We start from the raw sequence: 11375 nt of genomic DNA, 5'->3' as shown, positions 1-11375 counted from the left end.
CTTCTTTGCAAATGCTTTCGTAAACATTCCCGACTGACTCAATTAAAGGCAAAGGAAATCAAATTTGGGCCTTTTCACAAATCAGAGACTCTGCACGGTTCACTTGGAAACATACTTTGCTATAAAAAAATAATTGAAAAGGGCAGAGGGAAATCCGCTAGTTTCCAAATGTGTTGATGCGTTTCTCTGTGCAAAATAAGGTCTTGTAAAGGGATTTTTTGTTCTGGTTCACTTCCGCAGTAGAGTTCCTTCTGCGTTCATATTGAATTTCTGGATAGGCCTTTCAGTCACATGACAACCAAGCAGTGCACCCTGGGAAATTGGTCAGGATTGCTGGCAATATAATCTGTGCATTTTATGTGGCTTTCGGTTTTCTGTTCTCAGTTAATCGGATCCCCTGTTTCTTTTCCAGTCCAAGCACCCCTTGTAGTTGTGATGCTTTTACCTCAAGCATCCAGCCTCATCACATTTCAATCGGTGTTCTCAAAGGTTGATGTTCACTTCGAAAAACCCCACTACCTGGTATCGTTCACTTAAAAATAACTTTTAACATCTGTCGATTCCCTCCAGCCACCCACCCAGACTCGACTCCTTCGCCCAGATTGTTGAGTAGGTCGGTTGGATTAAAAACTCTTGCACAGGCAAATATTTCGGAGTGTTCACATTGTCCTTCCAAACTAAACAAGTCGCAGCCAGTTTGATGAGGAGCAGCCCTAACCCCACCAGTATGAATGCACCCTTAACCTTGAGCAATTCTCTGCAGAGGCAGGGCAATCCGGCCTTTGCATTTTCAGCTCCATTAGTGAGAGGCAGGCAGCCCAGAACATGAAACTCGACTCTCTGGGCTTCAGAACTGAAAAAACTCAGAATTGAGGTCAACTCTGAGCCGTGGTAAAACTTTAAAAAAAAAAAAAAAAAAAAAAAAAAAGGTAAAATTAACTTCAGTACATCAGCTTCTAAACTAGGAATTTAGGCCAATAGTTTTGTTTTTCTTTTTTTCTTTCGTCCACCTACTCTAAACCCCATCAAGGTTGCTGTCGTGCTCAGTTAGGACTTAACTAAACAAAAAGGCCAAAAAACTTGCAGTAAGTGTTTCTGCAGCAGTATATATATTTTTTTTTCTTTTTTGTTCAGATTGTTCCGACAGCTTCAGTCCGTTACATGCAAATTATTTCCTGCTGAACACTGCAATAATGTAGGAATTATTTACACCCAACCCACAACAGGCACAGAGCTAAACCTCAGCTTCTTCTCCCCAATTACGGTCTTGCAGTTTGTGAGGAGTGATGGCTTCGTTAAAGCTGTGCTTCTCAGCCCTGGTCCGGGGCACCCCCTGTCCCTGTTGGCTTCTGTTCCAACCGAGTTCTCAAATGACCCAATTGAGCTAATTTACCTAATCAGACCATATTAATCTTTTTAAACAGATTTCAATTGGCATGTAGAGTTCTATAAAGCACTTAAATCCTCCAATGTTTTCACAGGGAAACAATTTAAAAAGTCCAACTGACCAAGTTCAATTAAGGATTCGATTTAATTTAGTGCTCAGCTGACACAAAAACTGCAGTATATCGGGGCCCAGAACCAGGGTGGAGAAGCACTGGCTTAAAATACCAGGGTGGCAAATAAACTGCAGAGGGGAAAGGAGGCTGGAGGGAGACCCGTTAGATCTGACACACATGACCAAGTGTTGTCTGCTTATGTGTTTGTGTGATTCATGTCCTCGGTGTTGGTCTGAAAGCTAAAGGCCCGAGCTGCTCACTTTTAAGGTGTCGCTCTATATTCAGCACAGGGAGTGTGTCTTTCAGGCTCCTGTCTGTCTGATGGCACAGGCAGCTGCTGCAGTAATGCCCAGGAGAGAACGGGGCTCTGAAGAACAGTGCAGTTTTTCTTATCCTATTCAACAAGGTGAGTGATGTTCAGCCGATCACCGCCTCAAGGACACATGCATTGTACAGATCCAAGCTGACATCTTTACTGTTTTCTTTGTTTATGCATTTGAAGTCCCAATTTTCTCTGGTTTTTCATGGGAATCGCTAGTTTGGAAATGCTTCCAAACGCACATCGAGATAGCCAGCAGCTCTTACAGCAAGCTGGAGGATTTGACGCAGCTGGAGACGGCTGACAATTTGAAGCTGCAGGTGCCAGGAGCACCCGTAGGGAGTCACTGGTGTGCCGAGAGCAGAGAACGGCCCAGCAGACTAATGTCTGTGCCGTCTCTCGGCAGCTTTCTGCCAATACTGCCGCACTGCTCCGATAGCAGAGCCAAGAATGGGCGCCAGTTTGATCCAATCTATAGCTGCGTTCGGTACTCGGCACAAAAGTTTTTTTTGGCTGGATGCATCTCTTGGATTCAGTTAGTTTAAAAAAAAAAAAAAAACAATTGTCAAGATATGAGCAATAAAAAAATAATCATACCGGCAACAGCTGAAGTGCTAATGTACCATACCATGTTTGTCAGTAGCCTGCTGTCTCTAGAGTTTGTAAGCTAGAGTTCAGTTGCCAGTTTTATGTATTTAAAAAAAAAAGAGAAAAAGCTTCAGCCAAAGAATACAGCTGCTGGGCCCATCAGGTCCGCAGGCACTGGTGTCCTGGTCTGTGACGAGGCTGGGGTACACTGTTCAGTCTCAATCTCGGACAGCGTTGTGTAAGAACAATGGGAGAGCCTTTAACGCTGCAGGGATGAGCTGACAGAAAATGTAGTGGAAAGGGAGGAGGGTGGCCTTCAGTTCAAGTCCTGGGTCTGAACATTATCAGCCTCCTCTCTATTAATTTCCCTTTGATTTTTCGGTTCTTTCCTGGCAGGAGCCACTGAAGCCGTTTTGCAGGAGTGGTGCTCTGACGAAGTATGCTGTGGGTGAAGAAATGACATATGCAAGTGGGCGTGGGATTTGAAAACGTGAACCTTTCTTTGTCTGGCTCTGACTTTCTGGGTTGGTTTCAACATGAGCAAAGGGAATCGGATTTCATTTCCTGGGGGTGGTGTGGTCGTCTTGTCGGGGTAGGACGTTTTTCTAGATGCCAGAGCTAAACCGAGTAGCTCAAGCCAGCTCCATTTCCTGTTGTTATTTCTAACTTGTTGCTTATGATCTCACATGCTGAGCTTCTTTTTTTCTTCTAAACCGTTCCTGAGATTCCAAGATCTTGTCAAGGTGGCCATCCTAATACAGCGGCCTGTGACATCACAAAGTCAATTTGTATTGATGTCCGTCAATATTTATTTGTAATGAGAGTGTTCGGACAGTGTCAGACAGTGCTATTTTACGGTCGTTGTTGCATATTGTCTGAACTCCAACACTGTTCTCATCACCCATGGTTGGGAAATCTAATTTAAGAAGCATGTCATAAGTCACTGAGGTCATAACGCCGGTTAGCACAGGGGTATAACGAGTGCAAATCAATTAGAGCAATTTAAATTAGAACTACTTTTGCTTTTTCCAAATGCAGCTAACAATCATGAAGATTTGGTCAATTTATCAAAGCTGTTCAGCCAGGAAGTGTGTAGGGGGAAATAAATTAGCACTGCACCACATTGACAGACACAACACCACACAAGCCAGATGAAGATCAAGATGATAAGATTGTGATTTCTTCCATTTTAGGTTTGCTCCTTAACAAGACAATATCCATCTAATTCAGTCTGGGTGCCCCTGCCAGTAAGATAAATGCAATTCAGTACCAGCTTCCCATTGCTGCACAGAGGAACACCCCCTTCTTGATAGTGTATTCCTTTCATATCACGGCTGATGTATGCTTTTGGCTCCCCAGTGATCTTTCTATGATTTATTGGTGTAAGTGGCAGCTGAAATCCATCATAAATAACAGGGTGTGGTTCTGTTTTGCGAAGAGGTGAACGGGAGAAAGTTTTCCAAGAGTCAGTCAGCTGCAGATGTGGGTGCACCTCCTGGAAGCGCCTGAGAAAATATTTGCAATAAATGTGTTGGGATGACTCGCACGCATGCTGTGGTCCCTGCTGAAACTCCCTCTGCTCCCCATGATGACGGCACCACACCCTGCACGAATTATAAACCCCGGCAGCCAGCATAATTTGCCGGTGACATATCACCACAGTGATCAGAGAATGTATTGAAGAGGAGTGCGTCAGTGGCGTCGTATTAAAACAGCAGCCTTGACACAGGATACCTGAGTTCTGCTTCTGCAGAATACCAAGCTCAAACGGTAGCGGACACTAACACGTCAGCACCTGAAAATCTAACCTTGAATTTGCTACAGGGCCTCGAAGCAGATGGCTGCTAAGGTTTATAGCAAGTGAGGCAAAACCAAGACAATTTCAATATTACAGGGCTTGGGTTATTATTAGTCCCAAAGAAATTGAATAGTGGTAAAATGCATGTGATCCAAACTGGTCACTTGAGTCTGCGCTCGCTCGCTCTCTCTCTAGCGTTACACAGATCCGTCCTCACTGTGGCACTGAGGTTCCACAGAGATCCGGCTACAAGAGCTTCTCATTCTTTATTAATGTTGTGTCAAGCTTTCCTGTTCAGTCAGTCACAGTTGATGGAGAGGATACTAGCTCTTTAAAGTCGGGCTGTGTCTAAGCTGCATAACAGACATTGAAAAGGCCCTGCTTAATCCAGCTCTTTGTGGAAGGATGAAGCCCCACCTCTTTTTTTACTTCTTAATGGGTGCCAAGGACCATTCCAAATTGATTGGGGGCAGGGCAGCTCCACGAATGCGATCCTCCCACAAGGCACTGCAGAGCTGGGGTAAATCTGAAGTGTTTGTTCCCCCGAGCTCAATTTACTAGACTTCGGCCGTGCACAAGTTCTGTCTTGGCTCTGTGAGCATGTGCTGTAAACATCTGCCACACGACAAAGTGATGCAGCTGTGGGCTTGTGCTTTGTTTACGGTGAGGCTGTATACATCCCCAGTGACTCTCTTGTCGTGGACTGCTCTTATGCTCATTGTCCAGGGCAGAGATATCATCAATGTGTGATCTGAGTGTGAAGAGCACTATGGATACTGACCATATTTATTGCTTCCCAGCTTGTTTGAAAGGTAGTAATAATTAATTTTGTAGACAGGGCCATGCTTGGTTTCTGGGAGAGCATTGGGGTGTGGGTGTCCAGGTAAGTGATCTTTATGATGTATCCCATATGTACTACACTGTACTCCACCAGCTGGGAGTCCAGCCATCAAGCCAATGTCAACACATTTTATGATGGTACAGTATAATTATAATTATAATATTGTTTATTTTTTCATGGTTTGAAGAACATTAAATGTATCGTTTCGTTATTATTTTGGAACTATCTCTCCGAACTACGCATGTCTTCAGCTGTGATGCGGTCGGCGCAGGGATACGCTGGCTGTGCGCGAATGAAAACGTAAAGTAAAGTAGTCCGTAAATAAGGAAGTATGTGGAAAATAATTTCTTACGATTACCACTAAATTAACGGTTTTATTTAACTATGTATTTACTAGTTATAATATTGTAAAACTACAAATGACAAACGGCCAAGCTTTTGAGTATTTAAAAGATCTATTGAGAGTGAAATGATCAATTCAGATTTCTTCAAACTGGACGCGCACAATAAAAAACGGTTTCATGGGACTCTGGGTGAGTAAGACATCTGCCTAAAATGTCAAAATACAGAAGTATCTCTTTAAGAAATATTGTATGTTCTCTCATCCTATGCATATACACAGTGGCCAGTTTACACACACCTTCAAAGAAGGAATGCAAGGGTACAATATGTTTTGCTCAAACAAGTGAATGCTAACAACCCTGAGCAAAGCAGTATCCTGTATTTTCACAAATGTGTTTCTCAAAAAGCACAATGACCACATTTATTCCAGTCACTGTTTTGTGCTTTCTACTGGGACATGCATGACGCTCAGAAGACGCTCAGGAGACGCTTCATGAAGTCCTTGGGAAGGTCCTGGCTCTTCTCCAGATGAGCTTCACCTAACAGTGCCAAATGGAAGCTCTACTCCAGTCCAACAGAAGGCATTTCAAGCCCTTTCAGGACAATGGGAGCATATAATATCCGTTACCTTATTGCAACAATCGGCAGCACTGTCTCTTTAAACAATGGGACTGGCACACTGTGGAAGAGGGAGGAATTGATGGGGGTGGGTTTTAGGAAAAGTTTCAGCTGTAATTTGCCAGTGTGCATCTATCTAGGGATCAGAGCTGCTTTCAAGTGCCGGAAAAGATAGGGGCCGACTATTTATCTTCACAGAATGACATCAGTATGTATTTTAGCTGGAAGAAAGATTACAAGTTCTCTTTCTTAAACAAAACAAAATCACCCACAAGCCATATTTATTTTATTTGTATTTATTTTGCTTTAGTTTCCCAGATTGTCATCCAGATTACTGTCTGTGTTTCTGGGAACTTCCTTGTTCATCTTTCATTATAATTTATTAGGAGAGGCCTGTACCCAGTTGGAGGATTAAGTGCGTTCTTCCTGGCTGACGGGAAGGTGACAGCGTGGCACTGTGAATCCTGAGACGTTAAACTGTGGGTGGGGAATGTGGACAAACCAGCCCATCAAAAAGATCACACTGGGCTACAGTGTTTACCCCCCCTCCTCCCTCTTTTGTTTCCAATCCCTTTCAAAGTGTCAAGGGATGAGTTTTTGATTTCCTTGTCCTCATATAACTTGTGAAATCAGGGCTGCTTGGAAACACAGGCCAACCGGGTAATAAATCTGTAGATTGAGTCTTCTAGTGGCTTCTCCAGGGCGTAGAAAAGACACCCAAACCAGTCTCTCCCTGGGCCCAATGCCCTCCAGCACTGCAGATGACATTGCTCTTCCCATCCACCCCTCCCCAGTGTGTCAACTTAGGCTCTGGCAACCTTGTGACCCCAAAATCACCAGCCTGCTGTAATTTTATTCCCCCCTGCTTCCGTCCCCCACTGCCCCTGCCATCCCTTGTCCAATCAGATCCTACAAGACCCCTCCACATTCCCATTGGTTCTAAGTTTATAATAATTATTATTATTGTGAAGTAATCTCAATAACCCTCCCCCACAAAAAAAACACCCAAAAATGCAGTAGGTTTTTGGAAAGTGTGACCACTGGAAGCCAATTGATAATATTCGTCACATGTTGAATAATCTATTTACCATGCCGAATTAAAATTTCTGCCACCCAGCACATTGTGATTCCAATCCCTAAAGCCCCTGCAGGATAATCCGAAATCTTCTTATGGCCGAGGTGGAGCTGCAGTGAGGGCACTTCAAGTGAATCACCGTACACAACCCAGCCTCATTAATAGGACCCCCCCCCCCTCACTCACTCGCTCCCAACCCAAATATAATGGAATCGTTCACTTTTCCCCAAGTTTACCAGTGACCCCAGAACCCCAATACCAGGAACTGTGTTTGGGTGTGCTCTGATTCATGCTTGGTGTTGTGCCACTAGATTATCCCCTTGTCAGTGGCTTCTGAAGTTAGCCAGCAGTGTATGCCTATGTCTGTGTAAAACCATATGATTAATGTTTGATGTATCGGATGGGATGCAGTACTGATCCATTCTAATTCACGTGATGTGTGTACACTGCCACTTTGGGCTCTTTCTCCATACACGTGCGTTGTGGATCCCTGAGCCCAGCCCAGCTGGGACGCTCTGGACACAGGAGTGCAATGTGTCGCAGACAGGAGCAGCTCCACTCCGCAGTCCTGGGGGCAGGGAATGCAAACGACAGCTGCCAAACAGCTGCCTCATCCCCCCCAGTCTGACAGAGCAGTAAAACACCTTCACACAGGCCTCCACTGCAGCCCTGTGCACGGCTGCCACGGCAACGCACAGCTGTCAGCCCAGCCAAGAGCTGCCCGACTCACACACACACACACAAGCAGATACACACATAGACACACACACGCACACACAAGCAGATACACATATAGACACACACACAACCACACAGACACACACACATGCACACATACACATAAGCAAAAACACACACAAATGCACACACAGACAAACATACATATAGACTAATAAACACATGTATATACTAATACACACACACACACACTCAAATACAGGCACATATACACACATGGAGATGGAAATAGGCATTCAGTTGCCCTGGATAAGGGTGTCTGCTAAAAAATAATAATAATAAAATAATAACATTACAGCACACCTGAGCTAACAAGCACACATGCACAGAGAGATGGCACTTTATTAAATGCAACCGAATAATGCCCTGTATAAAACAGTTGTGTTATATGGTACATTGCTGCTACTGTATGGTCTGTATTCTACTCGCATAAAAATTGTAAATCATCTTGGATAAAAGTCTTCTAGCAAAGGAATGATTAATAATAATAATAACAGCTCCACAGGTACATACACACATAACAAGCTCAGTGGCATGTCATATGTGTTGATATCTTGAAACCTTCCTGCAGAAAGGCCCAATAGGTAGATTCCCCTAGGGATCTTGCAGGAAATTGGTAATAATCCCATAAAGATTTATTTTTCCCTCAAAAATCCATAACAATCTACCGATGCAAAATAGTTTAGTTTTTTCTTCTGTATGTTTTGTTGTGCTTTGTCACAGGGGTCTTGCTAGTGTGGATCTTAACTGTCTCAGGGGAGCTGCGTCTGTGGGCATAATTTGTCTACTGAATGTGTAGTGTGTGTGTGTGTAGCTAAGTTCAAGACGCTGCATTTGTATAATGACCAGGCAATATTACAGATGTGACTGGTACACCCTGGGGCAGGAAGGAATTGTATGATTCCCCCACCCCACCCACCTCTGAGCAGAAGCGATGGCAAATGTACTGGTAACATAATCTATTTCCAAACTAAAAATGAGATCCAGAGACTTTCACCTCATATCGTCTGCCACCCAGGCAGGGGAGTTGTGGGGTGGGGGGGATTTTAATGATGAGTGAGCCTTGGCTCTCCAGGGCTGTGGTGTGAAGGAGCTTGTCTTGGAGGGGTGTGTGTGTTGTGAATAGAGGGTGGCGGACCTCTCCAAAGACACACAAGTACAAGCCACAGTAACACACTGCCACTCACAGCTTGGCTTTAAGTCTTCAGCACAGACGCACGTTTGTTCATCTCGTGTTTCTGTGCCATTGAAAAAAGAACCAAAAACATACGGATTGGGTGATGCAGGCTGTGATCCTGACTGAATGTTTAGCGGCTATAGGCTATAGAGTTTGATGACTTTGGTCCACTTACAGCTGGACACGACTGAGGGGGCAGTGAATTAATAGATCAGGCTTTATTTAACATATATAGATTTAATTTTCAGTGAACGGGTCATGCAGTGGTTCATGTTAAATATGTAATATTCATTAAATTCAGTGTAGGTGTTCACACAGGGAGGCAATGTCATTATTATTTTTTATTATTTTATGTTAGTTGGCAGGTAAGTTTACATAAAAACACATCCATTGGAAATAGTACCTCAAAAATGCATAGATCTGCTTCATTGCAGCGGCTCAATCGACAGCTTGAGGTTTCTGACTGTAAAAGCAAGGTTGTTCAAGGTTACCCCTCGATTTCTGAGGATTTTAATGATACACCAAGTGAATGAAAACCCTGAATAAACCATAGCTGTGCAGTTTTAGAAGCTAACGAGAACAAGTCTGCTTTTCATGACTGGTTTTTGCCTGAAGGCAGTAAAACGCACCCAGAAACGAACGTCAGTTGTAAAGCGGGAGGCAGGGGCAGAATGCTTTTTATGCCAAACGTTTCCTATCTACAGACGCATGTTCTGGTCGGAATGAAGCCTGTAAAATAAGGGTGGTCGTTGTTCTGTAACGTGACCCCCCTCCCACTCTGTGTGGCCCCTGCACTAATGCGTGATCATATTGACCCTTGGCCTTCAAAACGTCAGATGTACATGAACCATGTCAGAAGCATCTTTTGGAGTGGGGTTACCCTTAAAATGTAAGAAATTACCATGTAAATGAATGCGTTACACATTTACTGTAACTAATGGTGCAGCAGCTAGTGAACTGCCCGAGTGAGAGTTAACAGATCAGTTACTGCCTTTATTATTAATTAACAGACAATAAACAGTGACTTTACCATATTAAAAAATAAATAAATGCAAAAAGACACAGCAAATAGAATGCATTAATATTTTGCAATGCAGATGTGTTGTCAGCCATTATTCGTTATTTGACACAGTACTCAATTGAAGGCCTGTTTTGAATGTTAATGTCTTTCGGTTTAAAGACAACATTAAAATCCCGTCCTGTCCCATATTGGCCAAGATGGAAGTCAGACTTCTGAGATTGATGGTGCCATGTATATTTAGAGCGACCTGTGTGTTGTTGAGACAGTCACGCTGCATTTAAATACACTGGCTGAATTCAATCCACTCCGGCTCTGGGGAAAACGGTGTGGAGAGCAGGACGGCGCAGCTCGTTAATAACAGCACTGGGGATGCAGAGAAATGAGAGGCTGCTATGTGCGTCTCCCCCTCTGGAGTTCAGACGGGAGTTAATACGGTTGTCATAGCATAGTTTCAATCAAGGCAATTTTTAGTAACCTCCAGAGCTGCAACAGATTGAGTGGTCAGGGTTCATTTCCTTTTGCATTGTTATTTGGCTCTAGTGAAGATTCAAAGAAGATTCGGTACAGGAAGCAGCAACAGCAGCAACCCCCCCTTAAAAAAAAAAAAAAAAAAAAACCTGACTGAGGCTCTTTGTTTCAGCCTGGCAGACCATGGGGAACAGTAATGTGTCCCTGGACTGTCACTGTTTATTTCTGCTTTAGGCCAAATCTTTGACCTACCCACAGTGCAAACCTGTAGCCTATCACAGTTGAATGTATTCTCAGAAGCCACTTTCTACTACTTATAAATCAAAATGCGATAGGGTCAAGTTTGTCATGTGCTAATCTAGGGTAGGTAAACATTTTAATTGGGTTTAGGCCTTAGTCAGGGTTGGACATTTGGGAATGTCTCACTTCTCTTTCCCCATTTTCACACAATTGTTACCGTCACTGCTAAGTCAGTCTACTGCTATGACTCTGTGCTTCCCCAGCAGTGTCAAAGCCATCTGTGTTTTTTCCTAGCAGCCCCCAGAATTTCCACCGCCCAGCTAACACACACCCTAAAGCATTTGACAGAGCTGGACAACCCGAACCGGCAGGCAGAAGACACAGAGGAGGCCCCATCCAACCTCTGCCCTCCGCTCCCTGGCCAGTTGTCTTGATGGGATATTAACAGGTATGAATGAGGGACCTCCATATTGTACAGTGATCTGTCTACCATGTCTCTAAAGGGGGAATCTGGCCCTCTGGCATGGACTCCCTCTGCCCCTAATAACTGTCCATTCAACAGTGAAAGAGACTCCCTCCAAACAGCCCACATAATTGCACACCAAGCTCTTGAAATCCACCAACCTTCACTTGAAAATAACACAAACAGAA

Source organism: Amia ocellicauda, chromosome 20, assembly GCF_036373705.1.
Source record: "Amia ocellicauda isolate fAmiCal2 chromosome 20, fAmiCal2.hap1, whole genome shotgun sequence".
NCBI classification, from domain to species: Eukaryota; Metazoa; Chordata; class Actinopteri; order Amiiformes; family Amiidae; genus Amia; species Amia ocellicauda.
Note: the sequence above shows the minus strand (reverse complement) of the source record.